The sequence below is a fragment of the Gossypium hirsutum genome, chromosome A03 (assembly GCF_007990345.1).
Source record: "Gossypium hirsutum isolate 1008001.06 chromosome A03, Gossypium_hirsutum_v2.1, whole genome shotgun sequence".
Classification (NCBI taxonomy): Eukaryota; Viridiplantae; Streptophyta; class Magnoliopsida; order Malvales; family Malvaceae; genus Gossypium; species Gossypium hirsutum.
The window spans coordinates 102,665,552-102,691,570 of NC_053426.1; the positions used below are offsets into that span (position 1 = coordinate 102,665,552).

At 34.5% G+C, this 26,019-nt stretch overlaps 1 pseudogene; it reads left to right on the forward strand.

Annotated features, from left to right (window-relative positions):
* Positions 1–18,345: 18,345 nt before the first annotated feature.
* LOC121218358 (protein argonaute 4-like) lies at positions 18,346–19,202 on the forward strand (annotated as a pseudogene).
* Positions 19,203–26,019: the final 6,817 nt, after the last annotated feature.

Consider the following 26,019-nt stretch of genomic DNA (forward strand, 5'->3'; position numbering starts at 1 on the left):
TTCGTTATAGCTGGGAGACATCACACTATCACGAGTAGTATTATGGCATGTATAGCTAGACTCACGTACGCTAGGTTAGTCTGAGAACCGACTAAACCATAGCTTTGATGAAACAGTCTGGTTTAGACCCTAGTCAGAATAGTGGTTTCGAGACCACAAATCTGAGTCAATAAATATTTAAATATTATTTTCCATGCTTATGGTATGTGAATTCGCATGTGTGAAAATGTCGTATGAAAATTTAATTGTTTGTGTGCTCAATTAGATAAAAAGGACCTAATCGCATAAAATGTAAAAATACCTTTCTATATTGTAAAGGTAACTATTTATCATGGCTTTCTAAAGCAAGGGTCCTTATGTGGTTATTAGCCCATTGACAAGATTAATGGACATAAATGGACATTTGGTAATGGTTTAAATTATGTTATAAAATAAGGGCAAAATAAGAAATTGATTATATGTTGATATTAATCAAAACAAATCAAAATGTGACCATTTTATTCATCTTTTTCTACCGAAAATAGAAGAAAAGAAAGGGTTTTAAGCTTCATTTCATTCGGCCATTGATTTCCTTAATTAAGGTATGGATTTTATTTGGTTTTTGATAATTTCTACGTTTTTGTGATCGTTGTTTTATGTTTTACTAAGCCCATTCCTCAATTTCTGAATTTGATTATGATTTTGAAATGTTCCATTGATGAAATTGTGAGTTTTGTGATGTTAGTTGTTGGGAAATAAAAGATATATGTTGGATTGATATATTTTGTCTTTGAATTTTTGGTGATTTTGAGTAAAATAGGCTAAATTGTGAAATTTGTAAATTGAAAAACTTAAATGTGAAATAAATGAAATGTGTAGACTAGTATGAGTACTAGGAGAATTCGGCAAAGCATGAGTATATGCAAATTATGTGTATTTTATGATTTTTTGAATTAGGGACTAAAGTGTCAAAATGTGAAAATGTGAGGGCTAGTTTGCAAAATGCCCTAAATGTATGTTTGTGGATTGAATTGAATGACTTGGTGAATGAAAGGGTTAAGTTTGAATACATATAGATCATGAAAAGAGGAATTCAGATTTAAACTGAGGAAAGTCGAAGATAATCGAGTAGGCGATTCAAATCGACAATTCGGAGTACGAGGTAAATTCATACAGAATAAATGATAATATAGTCATCTTTTAATGCTTTGAAGATGCATGAAATATATAGATGTTTTACAATGATTTGTGTAAGTGGATAAATCGAAGGTATTCGGCACTAAGTGTGCGATTTGAAATAGTTGCGGTTATAAATAGCACTAAGTGTGCGAAATGGAATAGCGTTGGCTCTATGAGGCACTAAGTGTGCGATACTGATGTAGCTTCGGCTATTTGAGATGGCACTTAGTGTGCAGGATCATTTTAGCTTTGGCTAATCATTAAAGCACTAAGTGTGCGAATTCTTAAAGTGTGAAAAGACTTCGGAAAGAGTTATTGTATTCGAATAGGAGGTAAGAATGAAAATGAATAAATTCGGGAAAGTTCAAGTATGTACAAAACCTATGTAGTAGATGATAGTGTGTGTATAAAGCTTGATAAGTTGGTATGAACATATTAATTTGTGATGGAGTAAAATTGATAAATGATTTGAGAACTACTAAGTGTCTATTAGATAATGATGTTTTGTATTATATAAAATGTTGGTTATATTTAGTACGAGTTTACTAAGCTTTTGAAAGCTTACTTTGTGTGTGTTTTCATTGTTTATAGATATCAAAGCTACTGTGAGCTTGGGGATCATCGAGGATTGTCACCACACTATCGAACCTTATCTTGGTACCTTTTGAAAATGTATATAGTAAAGTATGGCATGTATAGGCTAGAAGTATTTTGGATATGTTTTGAAATGTTTATACCATGCCATGTGATATGGCTATGTGTTTAGACTTGTGGTTGGAAATGTCATATGATATGTGAGGCATTATGAATTATATGGTATGTTTTGAATGACCAAAAGAAATGGACAATGTTGATAAGTTTTGGTAAGTTTTGAGCATGATATTGAATGATTTATCGAAACATATATTTTGGTATGATTTTGTTTAGATTTGTTTTGTTTTGGTTGATGAAATGAGTTGGGAATGTGGTTGGTAATGATATGTCATGAATGACTTATGTTTTGGTTGTGAATTAGTTATAAATGTTGTGCAAATATGGTTAGTTTGGTGCTTGTAGGTTTGACCCAATTGGGGTGGCAAGTTGGCTATTCAGATGGCCTATTTTTGTCCACACGGGCAGAGACATGCACATATGTCTCAGTCGTGTGTGACACACGGTCACGTTACATGGTCGTGTGTCCCCTGGGGTACCCTACGAATTAAAGTCAGTATATCCTCCAGTTTTGACATGGCCTAGACACACGGGCGTGTCTATTGGTTGTGTGTGTCACATGGGCTGGCACACGGGTGTGTGGTCGGCCGTGTGGCCAAGTCAGTAGCCTCCCTAATTTTCACACGGCCTAGCACACAGGCGCGTCTTGAGGTCGTGTGGAAAAGTTAGTATGTATACTCTATTTTGCCACGGCTTAGACATATGGGCGTGTCTAATGCCATGTGAGGCACACGGCCAGTTCACACAAGCGTGTGACCTTTGAATAGTTGAAATTTTTTTTCTAAGTTTTGAAACTTTCATATGTTATCAGTTTGGTCCCAAATACATGATTTAGACTTTGTATGCTCTTATTAAATTCATATTGAATATGAATGACTTATATTATTGAAATGAGATGGTATTTGATATATGATTGTTTTGAATTGAGTTATAAGTTCGGTAATGTCTCTTAATCTATTCTGGCAACAGTTACGAATTAGGGGTGTTACATCTGATACCACTAAATGCAACATCCCTTACCCGTGTCCGAGGCCGGGACAGGATATGAGGCATTACCAGACTTAAAAATACATAATCACATAAAATCAACCATAAAATTTTGTCCAAATCAAAAACATTCATACATATATATAATGTCTATTAAACGAGCTTACGAGGCCCTATACACGCATCAAAGATGATTCGAGACTAAACTAAAAACTTTAAAAACTTCTGGGAAAACTTAGAAAATTTCATCATGAAACAGGGTCACACGCCCGTGCGGGTAGGCTGTGTGGTCACACACGCCCGTGTGGCTTGGGACACGCCTGTGTCTTCAGCCCGTGTAACTCTCTGTTTATGACGTCATCACCAAATTAAGTCACACAGCCAAAGCTCACGCCCATGTTCAAAGGCCACGTTCCTCACATGACCGAGACACATGACCATGTCTCAGCTCGTGTAATCAGTTCAAAGTTAAAGTACAAGATGCAGGGGACACACGGCCGGACAACACGCCAATAGGGGCAACCCGTGTGTCACACACGGCTTAGACGCACGCCCGTGTGTCTACCCGTGTGGACAAATACAAGGCTATTTTCCAAGCCATTTGCCACCCATAGTTGTACACATATACTTATACATCTCTATAGCAATTAACATACTTAATTGAGAAATTATATATAATTGAGAAATTATATATCCACAATCAAGGCTCAAGCATGGCATCCTCACTACAACACATGCATGCACATGACATTTCTCTTATTCAAGTCCAAACTTACCAAAACACATATAATTTATATATATAATTGGTTTACCTCCAATTTATCCATTTATATCATGATTATCAACATGCCAACAAATCTAATTTAAATCTTCAAGTATTCATGCCTTATAACAAAATCCACGTCTTCAAAGCATTGGCACATACGTGTATACAAAATTTGATTTACGACCATTTAAGCCATATAAGCAAATTTTCATGGCTACCCACAACATCAATCTATTAACTATTACAAGCCAATACATTTGGATAAGTTACAAAGACATATTCACAAATTGACTTAGTCCCTGTACATACCATAAACTTAAGAGGGTTGCATCCGTTTTTACCCAACGTGATAACTTGATAGTGTGATAACATTTCCGGCAATCTCCAACCCGAGCTAGCAAAAATTAACCTATAACAGATGAGAAAGGGAGGGCAATAAGCTATAAAGCTTAGTAAATTCATATGAAAATAATAAGAAATTTTATTAATATGCTTTTACCAAATTCTTACAACATGTTCTTAAGGTATCACAATTATAATTGCATATTAATCCACTGTTTGATCAAATTCTAGTCAAGCTATCTACTCGAGTCATAAACACTAAATTATTTATATCTAGAGCTATGGAGCTCCAATTTAATATCCATTAATTTTACCTGAAACTTGACTCACATATATTCCAATCATAAAATATTCAGAATTTTTGGTTTAGCCAATTAGTACAGTTTATTCTTCAAATTTACCCCTTTTTCACTGTTCGACATTTCTGACCTCTCTTCGCTAAAAAAAAAATTATCTTCTAATATGGGATTCAAATGATGTTTTTATTTATTTCTTTTGAAAATATACTAATTAAAGAATCTACGCTATAAATTATAACCCATAATTATTTTTTTGAAATTTTTTATGATTTTTCCAAATCAGAATAGGGGATACCAAAAACATTCTGACTCTATCTCACAAAAAATTATATATCTCATAATATGATATTCTTTTTCTTATACCGTTTCTTCTATGTGAAACTAGGATCAATAAGATTTAAGTCTATATTTTACTAAACCTCTAACTCACTCTCTATTATTTTTGGTGCATTTTCAAAGTCGGACTACTGCTACTGTCCAAAACTATTTTAGTATAAAATAATGATAACTAAGTCAATAAAACTTTTACCAATTATTCCAACCATCATGATATAAATACATATCTTACTCATTCGTATCCTTACCAACAATGCATCAGAGACTGAATTCACTTCACATGAGTTATATGTAAATACTTGTACCACTCGTAATACGGTCACATACCTTCTCGTTTTGAACGAACCCGTTGGATCATTCAAAATACCAAGGGTTACTTGGAAATCTCATACATATAATATCATTTCAATGCTATATCCCTGATATGGTCTTACATGAAATATCATATCAATGCCATGTCCCCGATATGGTCTTATACGAAATCACATACTAAGGCCATATCTCGATATGGTCTTATACAGAATCTTAGTAACCTTATTGTTTTGACATTTGTACCCTATTCATCTCTAAGATTCATTCAGGATTTCTCATTCAGCAGAACTTCATCATAATCATCATTGATAAATTTCATAGAAACAAATGTACAATTCAAGCAATATCAAAATATAAAATACATAACATAAGGTAGTATCATTTGCACATGAACTTACCCTGACACCAAGGATATCAAAAAGGGACCTAACCATCGATTCCTCTTTTTCCCCCGTTCTAGGTCTGAACCTCAATTTCCTCGATTATTGAGCTTGAAAGTTTGAACAAAACCCTAGCCATGGCTTCCATAGGGGTTTTGGCTGGAGCAAGAATATGGAGGCCAATTTTGGCTATTTGGGGCTTTTAATTCATTTATTTACTAGGTTACCTGAATGCCCCTAACTTAAAAATTGTTCATTTCACCTATCTCATGCCCATTTTTTTCCAACAAATGTTCATAGCAATTTGACACCTTTAACATCTAGAACTCACATTTTGAACTTCATCATAATCATCATTGATAAATTTCATAGAAACAAATGTACAATTCAAGTAATATCAAAATATAAAATACATAACATAAGGTAGTATCATTTGCACATGAACTTACCCCGACACCAAGGATATCAAAAAGGGACCTAACCATCGATTCCTCTTTTTCCCCCGTTCTAGGTCTGAACCTCAATTTCCTCGATTATTGTGCTTGAAAGTTTGAACAAAACCCTAGCCATGGCTTCCATAGGGGTTTTGGCTGGAGCGAGAATATGGAGGCCAATTTTGGCTATTTGGGGCTTTTAATTCATTTATTTACTAGGTTACCTAAATGCCCCTAACTTAAAAATTGTTCATTTCACCTATCTCATGCCCATTTTTTTCCAACAAATGTTCATAGCAATTTGACACCTTTAAAATCTAGAACTCACATTTTGTACTTTTTACGATTTAGTTCTTTTGACCAAATTAAATGCCCAAACGTCAAAATTTTTAAACGAATATTTCACGAATTCATCCCGTGAAATCATGGATCATAAAAATACAATAGAAATAAATTTTCTTATGTCAAATTTGTGGTCCCGAAACCACTGTTCCGACTAGGCCTAAAAAAGGGGATATTACATTGTTAGTGCAAACGAAAGTAATCCACACCTGAAGCGTGGAAGACCAATCGGTTCCAAAGATAAAATCCTTGTAAAAAGGAAAAGATCAAACATTTATGATGATCATATAGTGGAGGTGGGCTTCTTGAAGAAACCCATGACATATCTAATTATAAAACTCAAGAGATTCAGGTACCTAGAAGTGAAAATGAAAATGATGAAAATAAAGAGACCTCGATAAGTTATGTTAATATGAAAAAAAGATGGAATAGGAAAAATATAGTTGTCAACAATAATTTTGCTTATAATGTTGTTATTGAAATAGCAAATAAAAATAAAAATACTGAGCCTAAATTTATTTAAAATGTAGAAATAGAAAAGAATGATCAAAATGGAAAGACGCAATTCAACTAGAATTGATTTCACTTTCTAAATGTGAGGTTTTTGGACCTATAGTCTAAACACCTAAAGATGTAAAGCTGATATGATATAAATAAGTATTTGTGCAAAAATGAAATGAGAAAAATGAAGTCATAAGATATAAAGCATGACTTGTACCATAAGGATTTTCGCAAAGGCTTGACATTGATTAGGAAGAGACATCTTATCTTGTGGTGGATGCAATCACGTTTAAATATCTTATTAGTTTGGCAATAAGTGAATAACTTAACATGTCTAAAACATTTAAAATCCCAAAAGGATATAGAGTTTCTCGAGAAAATTGCTCGATAAAAAATGATCTAATTTGTCTATATAAAGGCTTGAATCAGATTTTGTGATAATTGTTGTTTATGTTGATGATATAAATATTATTGGAACTCTTAATGTAATGCCCTCAACATGATCTGATTAACCAAATCCTAATCTTGGGTATTACTACACGAATACAGACACAAACTAAATCTACTTATACAATTTACAGATAATTACAACTTAATTGCAAAATTTAGAACTAAAATACATAAGTATATACAATGAGTAAATACAACTACAACACGTGGTAATTAAATTATAGTAATATCTAAATTGAAATCCTAAGAAATTATACATACCCCAAAGTATAGATCTTTAAGTAACATTTCATTTTTTAAACATGCCGCCAAACTCACTTTGTATGCATAATAACCTAATATGTCATTTCTCTGGTGTAGTCCTGGTCTCGTCCCTTCTGGTGTAGACCCACATCAACTCCCATATAACATAACACACATAGATAAGTTCATAAGAACTTAGTGAGCAAAAAATCATTTACCTAAGTCATATTTGCACATTGCAACTGATAATATAAATATAGAGACAGTCTCATCGTTCTTAACCTTCAACCTTGTCTCTGTCGAATGCTTCCTTGAGTTCTATTCCTTTACACTTGTTCGCTACTATACCTTACTCTAAAAGTATTTCCTTTTCTCAACAAAATGTCTTCGTTACATCACTTACGTCATTCAATCTCTAAGCCATCACCTCATCACGATTTAAGGAGAAACACATACACAGATCACAAATGATTTCTTTAAACATATAAATTCATGTCCTTAATTAGAATACATTTTCAATACTAACTCATTACCTTTCTATATCACTTCAATTCATTATTTCCAACCGAGTCTTAGTCTTATATAATAATTTACTATATAGTCCATAGATATATTTTGTAACACCCTAAACCTGACCTAGACCTTATGGCCAGATCTAGATATGTTATTGCAAGTTCACTCGAAAACCTATAATTTATTGGTTTTGAAAAGGCACCATTAACTTTGGTTATGTGAAAATCCAATTTGTGAAACAATTTTCTGTTTAATTTTCTAAAACATATAAGTTTGCAACGGAAATCTTTAGCATGTTAACTTTTGGAAAACACCACTTGTTTAAAAATCCATTATTTTGCAGGAAAACTAAGAATCGTCAATAAAAATAGTTAATCAATTTTGAGCGGAAAAATGATAATAAAGTCCAAAACCAAAATAGTCCCAAGTGTCCAAAATTTACAAAACACCTTAATTCCTAAATAAATAAAATGTACCAAAATATTATAATCGAGCTCCAATCGCACTGATCCACCTAATTCTGAGGGTTACCTGAAAGTGACAATTATATAGAAGGTGAGTTTTCAAAACTCAGTGTGTAACTTATAAAATCAGTACCACAGGTCAAATTTCAGACATAATCCATAACATAGCATATACAAAACAAAGAGATGAAAGCAAAGAACTGAAGAAAAACAGACTAGAAAAGAAGAACAAAAAAAAACACAATACTACCTAATGAAATAGTTGTGACAATCCCAAATCCGAATAACAAGAGAGTGATGAAACCAAGTTCAAATAGGAAACAAATTAAAAAGAAAAAATTGACGATAAGGTAGCCAATTATGATTAACAATGTAAAGAATAAAAAAGAGGAATAAAACAAAAAAAAATTAAAATTGTATGGGAAGGAAAAATAATGGCGGCGTGAAAAAGGAATGAAGGAACAAAAGAACATGTAAATATGGAGCAGATTTTGAGGGAAAAATAAAATAATAGTCTTTTGATAGAATTAAACTATTATTATTTTAAAATAAAACAAAAACCCAACTAACAAATCATCCTGATAAATTAACATTTTTATTTTGTTTCTAAGAGTTTTAATCCAATTCCAACACCATCAACTTGGACAACATACTAAGAATTAACAAATAAATTCAATTTTGCTCACAAAGGGATTCAAACACTGAACCGAGGGTAAACTAACACATTACCACTGAACCAGCAAACTCAATCTATCACAAGTCCATCGAAAATACTATTTAAACCCAACAAATAGGGATAGACCTAGGAACAAAATTAATTAAAATTTTCCAAAGAGTGGTACTTGAACCCAAGGCCTTAAACACTCAACCAAGACCCTTAGCCACTGAAAGTGATACTAAATTATAGTAGAATTTAACAAATCAATAATTAAAAATTTTGGGGCGTTACAACTCCCCCCTAAAAGAAATTTTGGCCTCAGAATTTACCTAATTCAAACAAATGCTTATATTGTTGTCGAATCGAGTCCTCAGGTTCCTAATTGGCTTCCTCAGTGTTATGGTTCCGCCACAGAGCCTTCACTAAAAGGTTGGTCTTCCTTCTTGAGACCTTAACATCTCGATCTAGAATCTGAACTGGCTCATCGTCAAAGGAAAAATCCGGTCTTACCTCAATCTTTTTAATAGTCACAATGTGAGATGGATCAGACCAATATCGCCTTAACATAGAGACATGGAAAACATTGTGAATGCAGTCCAACTCTAGAGGTAGCTCCAACTGATAGGCGACCAGTGCAACACATTTCAGAATCCGATACGACCCAACGAACCTGAGGCTCAACTTGCCCTTACGTCCAAAACAAATGACCTTCTTCCATGGAGATACCATAAGAAAGACTTCATTACACACAAAATACTTGATATCCCTCCTCTTCAGATCCAAATAGGACTTCTATCTATCAGAAGTTGCCTTAAGACAATCCTATTAGTCTAACCTTGTCTTTAGTCTCAGAAACCAACTCAAGACCCAAAACCCATCTCTCACCCAACTCAGTCCAACACAACGGGGTACGACACTTACGACTATACAGAGGCTCGTAAGGTGCCATCTAAATACTGGACTGGAAGCTGTTATTATACGCAAACTCAGCCAGTGGTAGAATGTAACACCCCTAATCCAGTGACAGAGATGGGTTAGGCCGTGTAACTCACTGACTTGGATAGTAAGGAACTCTCAAATGACACACGACTGTGTGCTTCACACGGCTGAGTTACTCGCCTATATCTCGGACCGTGTAAACCCAAAATTCACCTAAAATCAAACTATTTCAATATCATATCATGCATTACTTCTCAAATCATTTAAGCACACATTCAAGGGGTTCATACACAATTTAAACTTGCATAAATATACCATTTCAAGCATCCTAAATCACCTAAAAAATATGCAATTCAAAGGCACCACAATTATAGTAAAACAACATTTACCAAAACATGTTAACCTTACCTAATTCCATGCATAAACACCTCATTCTATTTTGTGCCTAAAAAACTTCATAATTGACCATTTCCAAACCAACATCTTATATCAAAATTCCATATACATCGATCATCAAAAAGTGACCAAAAGAACTTACCTAAACAAGCATTATAAGTCCATACATAAACATCAAGGCACAAACATACCAAATTACCATTTACATATTCATCAAAACACCCTTATAAACTACCCTAGGCATGCCATTATAAACCTTGGCAAAAATGCTCAAAAACTACCGAATAAACTGCTAGATAGTGTGATAGATCTCTGATGAGCTTCCAACCAAATCAAGCTTCCGATGACCTAAAGAACATTGAAAAGAAAATAAGTAAGCAACAAGTACTTAGTAAGCTAGTATAAACTTACACTAAACTTACCATGTCAATTTTGACAATTCAAAGGTTAACATAAATCATCACCGGTGTCATAAGCTTAGTAAAAGCCTATGTAACATTACCACATCACAAGTTAGTGTACTTGCCCATGATACAAATGAAATCAACCATAACATATTGAAATTTCATAAGTAAATGCATGATTTAGCTCATAGTTCATTTTCATAAGTCATGAATCAATCCATTTACATACTTACCCTTTTAGTTCCCTTTTCTTGCCTGTTGAACCATTTAGAATTACATTGGATACTCGAGATCCTTTACATCATTACTCACAAGAGTTGTGAAATGGGCCTGCTCACACGAGCTGTGGAGTACCCGCAACAAATACAGGACCTTAGCCATTGGTGGGATATTCAAGACCAGCACCCAAAACATGAAATCCCTAATGACATGTCATTGCATCCTAAGAATTCCTAAGGTTCAACTGGGACTAAATATCCGTCAATTCTTCATAGCATTGATACATTTGTATATCAATTAATTTACATTAAAAAACAATAAGAATTCAATTTAAACTAAATACAGTTCATGCGAATTTACCTCGATGAATAGGGCGTAGAAGCCAGATCGAACTAATCCAAAGCTTTAGCTTTTCCTCGATTGAAGTCCGAACGTGGTTTACCTTGATCTAAATAAGTAATTTCAATCAATTAAATATTTCTAGTATTCAACTTATTCCACATTTCATATTTATGAAAAATTACCAATTTTCCCCTAACATTTTAACTTTTCACAATTTAGTCCTTATGCTTATAACTTAAAGTCTAACCATTTCAACTTAAATCCAAATTAACCACATTTACAAGGGACATTAAATTAACCTATATTTATCAAATTTTCACAAAAAAACATATAGTTTTACATCTTTAACAAATTAATCCCTAATTGCCATTTTCATCAAAAATCACATAACAAAACTTGTTCATTTTTCAACAAGGATTCATAATCTACCAATTAACATCAAAACTCATTCAAAAGCATGCATGCCATAACCATCAACCTTTAACAGTTTTACAAATTAACCCCCCGGCCTTGCTAAATTAAGCTAAAACGGATTCAAAATCATAAAAATTATTAAAAACGAGCTTGAAAACTACTATGCAATGAATTATCCCTAACCAATTGCTCTAAGCTCCTTCAATGGTTTTTTTAGGTTTTTTGAGTGAAAGAATTCTTTACTTATTTTTTTCATTTAATTATTAAATTACCACATTAACCTTTAATAACTAAAAAAATCATTAAAACCTTGTCTATAAATATCCACTAACCCTTTAAATGGTTTATTTCTCATTCAAGTCCTTTAGTTTAAAATTTTATAGCCATTAGACCCTTTTAACTAATAGAAATAAACTTTTTATATTTTTTTCAATTTAGTTCTTTTTACATAATTAACCATTTAAACATCAAAATTTCTTAAAGAAATTTTAATGCGACCTTAATATAGTCTCGTAGACCTATAATAAATAATAAAATAATAATTTAATCACTGAAATTGTGGTCCCGAAACCACTATTTTCGACATTACTAAAATTGAGCTATTACACAAAAACTCCTCCCAACTACCTCAGAAGTCGATAACACAAGTCCGTAACGTATCCTCTAGTATCTGAATCACCCTCTTAGATTCTCCATCTATCTCAGGATAGAATGCAATACTAAAGTCCAACCTAGTACCCAAAGCTTCATGAAGCTTTCTCCAAAATTAAGAAGTGAAGCGAGGATCTCTATCAGAAATAATTGAGACTGGAACGCCATAAAGTCTAAATCTCGAAAACATGCAATTTAGCCAGTTTTTGAAGGGAGTAATCTATCCTGACATGGAGAAAATGGACAACTTGGTCAAACAATCCATGATGACCCAAATAGGATCCTTCTTAATGAATGTTAAGGGTATCCCATAGTCACCCATTCTTATTTCCAAAGAGGAATCTTAACGGGCTGAAGCAAACTCGAAGGGAGATGATACTTAATCCTAACTAGCTGAAATGTCAAACAAGGAGAGACAAAATTTGTTACCTCTTGTTTCAAACCAGGCCACTAGTATAACTCTTAGAGATCCCGATACATATTATTCTAGCCAGGATGCATAGCATAAGGGCTACTATGCGCTTAAATTGCCTCAAATTAGAATCATTAGGCACAAAAACTCAGCCTCAGAAACACAACCCATCACCATTTAGCCCAAAATTAAAAGTACTACCTTTCTCAACTTGACGAAATTGCAAAATCAAAGAGTCATTACCCAACTGTTTAACCTAAATTTGATCAATCTAAGTCAACTTAACTTGCAACTCGACTAACAGACCCCTATCATTAAACAGACTTAGACGAGAAAACATCGCCCTCAAATCAGACATTGATCTATGAATAAAAGCATCAGCCACCACATTGGCCTTACTAAGATGATACTCAATTGTACAGTCGTAGTCCTTAAGCAACTCAATCCATCTACATTGCCTAAGGTTCACCTCCTTTTGAGTTAGGAGATACTTGAGGCTCTCGTGATCAATGTAAATGATACACTTCTCACTATACAAATAATGCCTCCAGATTTTTAAGGCAAAGAAAACTGCAATTAATTTAAGATTATGCGTCTAACCCGCTTTATAGATTGCAGATCTAAGCTAGAAAAACTAAGATCTCTCTTACTTTGAACCTTACCATGACCTTTACCCTCACACACGGCATACTTACTCACATTTACCTCTTTTGTCCTCTCCAACATAGCCTCAAGACTCCCAAGACAGATTAGGTTAACGAATAAATACCAATCTCTGAATTATCGCCACCAGTAGCTGGCATAACCATAGTGACCTCCGTCTCCTAAGTAGACACATGCCCCAGAGAGACTAAGGACTCATCTAAAGTCCCATTGGGCTGATCCTCACGATTATTCTTGTAGACACTCAATTTTGCCCGAGCCTAGAAATAAGTCCAAAAAAAACCCCAAAAAAAAAGTCCAAGTTTAGTCCAGAATTACAGATATAATTTGGCCCGATCGGAATGGCCCATTACTTGAAAAGATTTAAGGTCCATCTACAAGTTTGACTCATGTGGAAATATAATCTTCAATGATATGCAATCTTAGATGTGATATGCAATCTTAGATATGATACAATCTTAAATATGATTGCAATCTTAGATATGATTGCAATCTTAGATATAATACAATCTTAGATATGATTGCAATCTTAGATATGATACAATCTTATATATGATTGCAATCTTAGATATGATATACAATCTTAGAAGATATGATTTTGTAATCTTGGAGATTTAATTTGTAGATATCCTTTAATCTTAACCGTTGATGTAATTGATCTGTACCATTGGATTTGGGGAGGCTCAACTATAAATAAAGGCCTCTCCCCTCATTGTAAAACAACTTGACATCACTTGAGTTTTGGGAAGAAATAAGAATTCTTGAGAGCATTCACTCAAATTTCTCTCCCTCTTGTGTTCTTATTTTCTACAGTTTGTTCTTATTTATTCTTTGTTCATCTTTGTTTTCAACCTTTTTATTTAATCCCTATCTCCTTGATTTTTTAATTCTCTTTTATATTTTATTTTTTTAATAATTTTAGTATTATATCAAATTATTTTTTTATTAAATTCTATATTATTCATTGTTTTAAAAAATATATTTTATTTAATTGAAAAAGTTTTTTTTCTTAAATAAGGCAATGTTTGGTGTTTAGAAATTCGAAAAATAGTGCCCTAACATGCTGGGTTGTGATTTTTTCGTTTGACTAAATAACCAAATATCCTTTTTAATAAATTTTCAAAATCATGAGATAATTTTAGTTACGAGTATTTAAAACATCGTGTCCTAACATGCTGGATGTGATGTTTGTATACTTTCTGAACAAAGGAATCTCAAGTTTCAACTTTAAATTGTTCAAGTTTTAAAATCTTTTCAAATTTTCTGACATTAAGACAAAAAATTATTCAATTTGGTACCAATTTTGGGCGTTACGAGGGTGCTAATCCTTCCTCGTACATAACCGACTCCCGAGCCTATTTTCTCATAATTTCGTAGACCAAAATTAATGTTTTAAAACAAAACATTTTATAAGGTGATCTAATCACACCTAAAAAGATTGGTGGCGACTCCCGTTTTCATTTTTCAAAAAGTCGATCCCCGTTTTTTAAAACGTCCTTTTAAAAAATGGTTTCGACAGCTTGGCGACTCCGCTGGGACGATAAGAGAGTTGAGCCAAGAAATTGAGTATTTTTGTCTTAATGTCAGAAGTTTGGAATACTTAAATCTTTTACATGTGTTTGCTGCATATGTTTGTTACTTTATTGCTATACATTGCATTTGCACGACCGTTGTAGTCATACCCTTAAGTGGGAGTGAGAAGCTACGCTTTCGTAAGGTTTTCACCTTCGCATGAGCTAGTGGATTGATTACGGGATACTCTACCTATGTCTTCGTGAGATTTTCATCTCCGCATGGCCATAGGGAAAAGTGTCCCCTTGAACTGAACTTGGCCTATATGAGCCTATAGTGGGTGAGGACCGAGGAATCTGCTGGTTCAGGTACCCTTGCTTTAGAACCGAACTACATATAGTGAACTTTAAGTGCTTGCCCCAGGTAGTATGATGATGACCTTTAGTGCCTACCTTTATAAGTTCTTATTTATTATTTTTTTTATATATGTAACACTGATTTGTTTTTCTTATTTTTCTATCATTTCATGTCATTTATCATTAAAAGGTGTCGATTCAAGGTTCGATTTCTGAGTTAGAAAGTTTTGTAATGGGGAACGAATATCTTAATAAAGTGGAGGACAACTCTTTCGTTTGTGCTTGGTCAGAGAAAACCCAGATAGAAAAAGGAAATAGTGTCACCGAAGGATACACATCAAAATTATGGGAGTACACTCTCATTAGTGTAATGCAAAATAACCTCCAAGAGTTAAAGGAAATATTGGATTAATGGAGTAACGAAGCGAAGCAGTTGTTCTACAACAGTTATGGGGAATTGCAGTATTTGCTTGACATGAAGATAGATGAACAATTCAAGGTGAGCGTGGGGAGTACTGAGGGACACTTCTACCATTACAGATGAAGATAGTCATCTCGTGGATGGTAAGGGTATAAGACATACAAAATTTAATTGGATGGAAAGAATTTTGCTTATGATGGTACAAAGGCTCACTTACTATAGGACCGCTACCAAACAACAAGCTGGAATTTACTCTGGTACTTTAAAATGTTGTACCTATTAGAAATAATGGAAATGCAAGACCTAATGGCCGGGACAACCCAAATGAGCATGAAAGAAAGAGATTAAATAAGATCGTATTGTTTAAAGACTTTTAAAGTGGAGATTAGCTATGCTGCGAAAATACCCATGCAAGCAATTCAAAATGTTCTATGGGGGGCAAAAATTTGAAGACTCTCAAGAAGCACTGAGGATGTTTGATATCATTTTAAGGCAGTATGTTGCAGAGCTGGAATGCCTACTCGGTCGCCAATCTTTCTTTCAAGGTAATCAGAGCAACTTTACAGACATTGGAGGAGGTGTCTTTGGCTGTAGAAATTACTTCATAGGTGAAGCCGTAATTCAAATTCAAAAGATAGCTGATCATTTACAGATACTGGTAGAAAGGGCGAGCACGTTGAGCACCAATATGAGTTACAGTCAGATCGTGGTTAAAAGTTAGCTTTCTTATTAGATAGGGTTAGGACTCTGGGCCTACGAGCGAAAGCGTATTTGTAATCCGTTTTATGAAAAGATTTATGTTCCTTAAATAACGTTTTCTAAAATGAAACTGAATCGAGATCGGTACCTTTTTGCATTCATGCATTTGCATTACATTACATCAAAGAAAAGAATGTGTCGATTCAAAATTCGATTCCTAAATAGAATAGTTTGCCATAAGGAAACAAATTTCTTGATAAAGTAGATTATAGTGCGGTCGTCTGAATATAGTCCAGGTAAACACAACGAGAGAAAGTTGGTAGTCCACGGAGGAATACATGATGTAATTGCCAGAGATTCAAGCCAGCAAAGGTTATCCAAGAGCATGACGAGAGAAAGCCAGAAGTCCACGAAAGAATACATGACTTGATTTAATTGCCAACGAAGATTATCCAAGAGCTGGCACTTTTTGATGAGTATCATGGAGATAAGCGAGCAAGAGATCGAGGCCCAGATTAAGCAGCAAGGAGCTAGCAAAGGCATCTTTTAGAGAATTTACAGGATTCGATCATGAAGAAAAGATCAGCGTTTACTTGGACTATGAAGGGCAAGATCGCATATGTAATCTATTTTCATGTAAAGAAATCTGTTTTCTAGAAAAATTATTCTAATGGAATTGGATTCAAGATCAACATCTCATTTTCTTTTGCATTTATGCATTTGCATTGCATCACATCAAATGCATTTAAATCCATAAAAAGACCCTAATTAGTTAAAGTTATTAAAAAGAGAAAGAAAAAGAGAGAGAGAGAGAAGAGGGTCATGGCTGAGTGAAAAAGAAGTTGAATGGGAATTAACGACGTTCCTTTACATATCCTCGACTTTTGTGTCAGGAGGGATAGCTCACCCGGAGAAGGGCATGTTTGGAAATGAAAATCATCCCATCAATGTCATACATGAGGAAGGGACTGAACAAAGAAACCTTGAGGGCATTCGCCCTTACGAACCGGGAATTTCTTTAAACAATTGGACTGCGGAAGAACTTCCTGTAATCTTTAGGAATTTTACGGAGTAATATTCAGAACACTCTTGTTGCTCTAAAGCCTAGGAGTAATGAGATTTCTTTTGAGAAGTGGGCTCATGTTCAGACATTTTTATTTTTAATAAAACATACTTTTATTTATCCGAGTAACTATTATTTCATTCTGATTCTTTTGACCTTTGACATTCTTTATAAATTTTCATTTCATGTAAATAGTCATTTTTGAATTCATTTATTCCTTGTATATTCTTTTGTGTGCCTATCATAGATCCCTAGATATCAATGACACGAGCAACGATACTACAAATTCAGAGTTCCTTTTGAGTGCGATATGTGTTTAGAGGAATCTCAGTACTTTGAAGGTGATAGAAATTGTGACTTGTTTTTGTTGAAAATGGTTTTTACCCCATGAAGTGGTGGTAGGAAATATAGCTTTAGAGGAAGGAAAGATTGTGAAATTGGAATTAGCTGAGGAGACAAGACAAGACCTTGTTGAGACTATTATGGGAATTCAAAAATGTGGTCCAAAAACGCATGCAGGAGGATTTGCAATTGCCAGAATAAACATGAGGTTTTGGGGCACTGTTGGTCCACCATGAAAAGGGATCGCATCAGTTGTACAATGAATGCCAAATTTAAAGGAGTCAATACTTATGGGGCATGTATGTTATGGGCCCGAGCTCGTCAAAAGTTTGAAGCTGATAATGACTCATCTTTATGGACGTCAACTACTCCATTAAGAGGGGGAGATAGCTTCATATGCCAATATTACCAAGTCAATAGTCATCCATTTCAAAAAAAAAGAGAGAGATTATATATAACTACACAATGCCAAAAGTTTGCAGTCTGTTCAAAGATAATGCGCCATACCACAGTACAACAAAGGTTGCCAAAAGAAAAGAAAAAGAAGGAAAAAACAAACTACAAAAGATGACCGAGACTGGTAAAAATTGGCATAAGAAACTACCGCCTACTCTCTATGCTTACGCTGGGGAAAACACCTTCAATTCCAGTTGTTTCAAAGGTTCCAACCATCATCCTTGAAATGGGTGCATTGTTTGGCTTTCCTGAGTAGTCTGATGTGCCGTCAATAGCTGTGATGGTTAGCTCCAGGTGGTGGCCATTGATTTCTAGCTATGGAGCATCGGGCTGTACACAGTATCTGAAGCTTAAAATGATAGATTCTTTCTTCAAAACCAGTTTCTGACAAAGTGGATGACGGTATCATGAAGGAAGCTCTCTTAGACTTCTATACAAGTTCAGGAAAGAGGAAACCTGATCAAATCATTATTTTCAGGGATGGGGTTAGCGAGTCTCAATTCAATCAAGTTTTGATCAAGTTATTGAGGCTTCCAATTCCTTGATGAGAAGTGGAACCCTAAAGATTGTGGTTATTGTTGTACGAAAAACCATCATACCAAGTTTTTTCAGCAGGGATCTCCTGACAATGTGCTACATGGTACTGTCATTGACAACAAAGTATGCCATCCAAAGAACAATGATTTTTACCTTGATACCCATGCTGGAATGATTGGAATCACGAGGCAGACCCACTATCATATTCTCTTAGACCAGGCTGGGTTTTCAGCTGATGATCTACAAGAGTTTATTCATTCTCTATCCTATATGTATCAAAGGAGCACCATAGTCATATTTGTTATGGCTCTATTTGCTACGCTCATTTGGCAGCTTCACAGTTGGGGGCAATTTATGAAGATTAGGGATGCTTCAGAAACATCATCGTGTCATGGTGGGATGTATGCTTCGAGAGTAATCTCTGTACCTCAACTTTCCAGGTTGAAGGATAAAGTCAGCAACTTCATTCTTGTCTTGTGAAAACTATTGAACCATCTTTTTGTAGGGTTTGACAAACAACATTCAGGACTACTACTGGGGCAATCCCTTTCATGGGTTTATGAATCAAGATTTTTCCTCCAAGCTTTGATGGAGTCAAGAATTGAATACCTCTAGTAAACTTAACTTGAATGTATTCATCCTAAGCAAATGTACCAAGAATGGATGACACAGACTTATGACAAAGAAGGTTCGTCCAAAAGAATTTCATAAAGGAAACCTTGTGCTGAAAGAGATCCTTCCCATGTAAAAGGATGCCGAATTGGGAATTGTCATATGTTGCGAAGAGGGCTTTTTCTAGAGGTGCACTGATTTTGACAAGAAATGTATAGGAAGAATTTATTTGATCCAGTGAATTCAGACTCGGTCAAGGAGTGCTTTGTATGAAGGAGAAGGGAAGCCAAGGTGAAAACCCGCAAATGGCACTTTGGGACTTCTATTTCAAAAAAAAGGCAAAAAAATAAAAGAAAAAGAGAAAAAATAAAAATAAAAAAGAGAAAAAAGAAAAAATGGAGAGGCCAAGGTGAAAACCCGCAAAGGGCGTCTTGAGACCAAAGGAGTTTTGAGTTGAAAACCCAAAAGGGCAGCTCAAATTTGGAAAGTCATACAGTGACCTTGCTATACCAGATTCGACGAGAAGTGAAGTATGTTACATATCGAGGCATCAATGAATTACTTTGGATCTTTTAAACACATGTTGAACTCAAGAAAGTCTTCATGGAGCTGGTGTATAGACGCTCAAGCGGCGATATCTGGGGCATCTGATTTCTGTCCTATTTACTATCTTTGGATTCTTTTTCTTTGCAAAGATATGTTCTCAGGTTAATCTTTTTGCATTCCTTCCAATAATTTGTCCAAATCTAATTATCCTCAGGATCAATTTATTTGTCTCCCATTATTCATAAAGCATGTTGCATTGAAATAATGATAGATGAACTAAAATATCTTCACAAACGAAGTTTTACATATTACTCTGGAAATTTCTAGATAATACAAGAAACAGAAACAAGACCATTGTTTAAGGAATTCCCATATGTATGGGTTGCAAATACTCGAGAGATTTTCTTCTTCAGTCCAAAAGGTGGTTGGACATTTTAAGCAATATTGATATTAAGAATGGATCATTTTATAAACATCTTCAGTGGGTCGTAACATTCAGGGAATGGTACGGTAGACCAAATTGATGGAAAAGATTCGAGGCATACGAGCAGAGTACGATTGATATGTCAAGAAGAATGAGGTGGGAAGCTCGATAGATGAATGAGTGATGACGTCTGAAATAGGAGTTATTTTCATAAACATTTTGCATCATAATATGTCTAATTAGGAGCATTTGACTCATTTCGATCATGGCATCTTAATTATTTGGAATAAGCATAAATTCTAGGAAATCAATTCTACAAGTGGATTCCCTAGTGGACAAGGTAGCAAGATTGATTGAAAATTACAAAATTCAGCACCTTAATCCCCTAAGCAGTAGGGTAACAGGTCAAAATTACGGATCTTATCTCCCTAAGTAGTAGTGGAGCAGATCGAAGATGCGCCTTAACCCCCTAAGCAGTAGGGTAACAGGTTAAAGTATAGCAGATCTGGCCTTCAGGTGTTCACGCTGAAGCAGATCCAAGATGATTTGGCGTCTCTATATTGTCATAGAACAAATCGAAGAAACAGATTTGGCATCTCCATATTTGACGGAGAGCAAATCTAAGACATAGCTGATTTGGCTTTCACGTGCTTACGATGAAGCAAATCTAAGATGATTTGGCATCTCTGTATTTTTAGAGAACAAATCGAAGTTTGGCGTCTCCATATTCGACGGAGGGCAGACACATAGTAGATCTGGCCTTCAGATGTTTATACTGAAGCAAGATCCAAGATGGTTTGGCATCCTTGTGCTTACAAGGAACAAATCGAAGACATAGCTGATTTAGCTTCCACGTGTTTACGTTGAAGCAAGTCTAAGATGATTTGGCATCTCTGTATTGTCAGAGAACAAATTGAAGTTTGGCATCTCCATATTCGACGGAGGGCAGACACATAGCAGATCTGGCCTTCAGATGTTTATACTAAAGCAAGATCCAAGATGGTTTGGCATCCTTGTGCTTACAAGGAACAAATCGAAGACATTGCTGATTTGGCTTTCACGTGTTTACGTTGAAGCAAGTCTAAGATGATTTGGCATCTCTGTATTGTCAGAGAACAAATTGAAGTTTGGCATCTCCATATTCGACGGAGGGCAGACACATAGCAGATCTGGCCTTCAGATGTTTATATTGAAGCAAGATCCAAGATGGTTTGGCATCTTTGTGCTTACAAGGAACAAATTGAAGACATAGCTGATTTGGCTTTCATGTGTTTACGTTGAAGCAAGTCTAAGATGATTTGGCATCTCTGTATTGTCAGAGAACAAATCGAAGTTTGGCGTCTCCATATTCGACGGAGGGCAGACACATAGCAGATCTGGGCTTTAGATGTTATACTGAAGCAAGATCTAAGATGGTTTGGCATCCTTGTGCTTACAAGGAACAAATCGAAGACATAGCTAATTTGGCTTTCACGTGCTTACAATGAAGCAAATCTAAGATGATTTGGCATCTCTGTATTATCAGAGAACAAATCAAAGTTTGACGTCTCCATATTCGACGGAGGGCAGACATATAGCAGATCTGGCGTTCAGATGTTTATACTGAAGCAAGATCCAAAATGGTTTGGCATCCTTGCGCTTACAAGGAGCAAATCGAAGACATAGCTGATTTGGGTTTCATGTGTTTACGTTGAAGCAAATCTAAGATGATTTGGCATCTTTGTATTGTCAGAGAACAAATCGAAGTTTGGCGTCTCCATATTCGACGGAGGACAGACATATAGCAGATTTAACCTTCAGATGATTAGACTGAAGTAGATCCGAGATGGTTTGGTATCCTTGCACTTACAAGGAGCAAATTGAAGACATAGCTGATTTGGCTTTCGCGTGTTTACGCTGAAGCAAATCTAAGATGATTTGGCATCTCTATATTGTCAGGGAATAAACTGAAGAAGCAGATTTGGCGTCTCTGTGTTCGATAGAGAGCAGATCGAAGATATCAACATGACAGTCATGATTTTGCAAGAAGTAGATTGAAGCCGTCAAGTGGCCATTTAAAGAAGAACTCGACAAGACCGGGCAAAATTGGTCTTTTTAAAAAGGGGCAGCTGTAGACACTCAATTTTTCCCGGGCCCAGAAATAAGTCCGAAAACAAAATCCCCCCCCCCAAAAAAAAAAAGAAGTCCAAGTTCAGTCCAGAATTATAGATATAATTTGGCCCGATCGGAATGACCCATTACTTGAAAAGATTTAAGGTCTATCTACAAGTTTGACTCATATGGAAATATAATCTTCAATGATATGCAGTCTTAGATGTGATATGCAATCTTAGATATGATCCAATCTTAGATATGATTGCAATCTTAGATATGATACAATCTTAGATATGATATACAATCTTAGAAGATATGATTTTGTAATCTTGGAGATTTAATTTGTAGATATCCTTTAATCTTAACCGTTGATGTAATTGATTTGTACCTTGGATTTGGGAAGGCTCAACTATAAATAGAGGCCTCTCCCCTCATTGTAAAACAACTTGACTTCACTTGAGTTTTGGGAAGCAATAAGAATTCTTGAGAGCATTCACTCAAATTTCTCTCCCTCTTGCGTTCTTATTTTCTACGGTTTGTTCTTATTTATTCTTTGTTCATCTTCGTTTTCAACCTTTTTATTTAATCCCTATCTCCTTGATTTTTTAATTCTCTTTTATATTTTATTTTTAATAATTTTAGTATTATATCAAATTATTTTTTATTAAATTCTATATTATTCATTGTTTTACAAAATATATTTTATTTAATTGAAAAAGTTTTTTTTCTTAAATAAGGAAATGTTTGGTGTTTAGAAATTCGAAAAATAGTGCCCTAACATGCTGGGTTGCGATTTTTTTGTTTGACTAAATAACCAAATATCCTTTTTAATAAATTTTCAAAATCATGAGATAATTTTAGTTACGAGGATTTAAAACATCGTGTCCTAACATGCTGGATGTGATGTTTGTATACTTTCCGAACAAAGGAATCTCAAGTTTCAACTTTAAATTGTTCAAGTTTTAAAATCTTTTCAAATTTTCTGACATTAAGACAAAAAATTATTCAATTTGGTACCAATTTTGGGCGTTACGAGGGTGCTAATCCTTCCTCGTACGTAACCGACTCCCGAACCTATTTTTCTCATAATTTCGTAGACCAAAATTAATGTTTTAAAACAAAACATTTTATAAGTTGATCCAATCACACCTAAAAAGATTGGTGGCGACTCCCGTTTTCATTTTTCAAAAAGTCGATCACTGTTTTATAAAACATCCTTTTAAAAAATGGTTTTGACAATTCTTATCACCAGATTCCATAAGAACCTCGTGCTTTAAATATTAAAATATCTACAATTACATAATGAAAAACTTTGAGATGATAATCTAAAACCTTACATTTCTAATCTTACAACCTCAAAGTTCCCTACGAACCAGCACCAAAGTCTCAGACACTTTGTTTGAAGAAAATCAATTTTGAAAACACTGTGGTATGTTTTTTTTATCAAAATACCTCTTTCCGAATCCATATATGCAAACTTGACTTTGATACCACTAAATGTAACACCCTAAAACTCGACCCAAAAGTTTTGATCGAATTCTAAAGGTCACAATGGACACAAAAATGGCCTGCAACAAAATATTAATCAAATTCGTCGGTTCCATTTTGAAAATCTCTTTTTCTCATGCTTAACAAAAACAATATTAAGCTTATGTTATGTTTATAAACATTAACTTAATAATCGTATTGATTAATTAAAACCAAATCAATATTTACTTATTGGGCTTACAAAACATTTCAGATTTAGCAAAATGTCAATTGAAATTTCAAAATCAATTTTGCAATGAAGATTCTGACATTCATCTACTAATTGTAGTTCATAAAACTATGTATTTAAAAATTTGACTAAAAAGGATGAAAACAGCTATTTGACTAAAATCCATGCATGAAATTACTAATCTAACTCAAAAATGAAAGCCCTCAACTTTAAAAGTCCAAAATAAAAACCCACAACACAGTTCATATAAACTTATTTACAATGATTAACTTAATTTATTAAATCTTAAGAAAACTTATAAAACCAAACAAAAAATAAGAAACTCCAAGAACCACGATTCACTAAGCCCAAGGCCTAACCTCACGAATTACCTAAAAAGGGAAAACTAAGGGGATGAGCTACAAAGCTTAGTGTGAGTCTAAAACAAATGTAATTAAATAGAGCCGAGCAATACACAGTAACACACAGTCACTCAAACTTACAACAGCAAACTTCTGATCACAAACAGATATCATATCAAAGTAAAGCAGAGCTTAAACATTAATCAGATGTACAAATATAATATACAAATGCAATATGGCACAAAATCCCACCTATCCAACAACTGCACACCAACTCCATCAACCATCTCACACCAATAAGGGTGTACTAGACCCTTTCTAACCTCTACACACCAATATTGGTTTATGATGGAACTATCCAAGTCAAACACACCTTAATATGGTCATTTGCCACTTGAACTATCTCAGATTTACCACCAAATTATAATAATTCAGTGAAATTTCTAAATCAATCTTCCTTTTCTTCATAATCAAATCCTAACCACAAATGCAATGCAAATGCAAATAGTATTATGCATACTGAAAAATAGAATCGAGCATGCTCATTTTTAGTTTCCATAATCAATATACATATTTAAAACCAATTTAGTTTAGCTACAATCAGAATCAGAGAAACTCGTATTTAATTACTAAGTAACGGTAACAACAATATACACAATTTCCATTTATCACATCATATAAGCACTTAAGCGGATAATGAAATTTAATCTTATAAATACACATACATGAATAAATTCAAGTTGTAATGGTGTTCCAAACACTTCTATAGAGGCTTAGATGTGCAAGAAATCAACCAGTGACCAAAATGAATCATTTAACGAATAAGGAGTAAAAACTGCAAAAACAAAACCACACGACCATATGGCTGAGAGACATGTCTGTGTGACTGAGATACAAGGCTGTGAGGGAAAATTATGTAACTCTCTGACCCTGTGTAACAAAATTCACAAATAAAATCAAGGAAGACACGGCTGTATGACTGAAAGACACGCCCATGTAACTAAGGCACACAACCGCGTAGCTGAGAGACACACCCATTTGCAACTGAAAAAATCCTTTACAGAGGTTACATGGTCGTGTGGCCAACCTGTGTGAGCCACTCCAAGCCATGTGACAAAAAAATTAGTCTAATTTCTAAAGCGACACACGACATTTGGTTCAAAAACCACCCTAAACCTGCAGTAATTCACGAAAATCAACATTAAAAAACCCAAAATTACAAGTGTTTAAGAACACACACCTGAAATGCGCTTCCAAAATACTATGAATTGACCAAAAAACCTCCACAAAATTGATCTTAAACTCCATTACACAAATACAAAAATACTAAGAAAGTTATCGATTGTAATAGGATAGAAAGATATGAAAACAATTGACTAAAACTCAAATAATAGTACGTACCCTTTCCCCCTTAAAATCCTGATTAAACAAAGGCAAAAGAATAAGCAAAGCCTTAAAAAGCGACGATTGACGACAATGTTGGAACAAATGAAGCAATACCAAAATTATTAGAGCTTTAGAGTATAGTCACAATAGGACAAAGAGAAACACAAAATAAAAGAA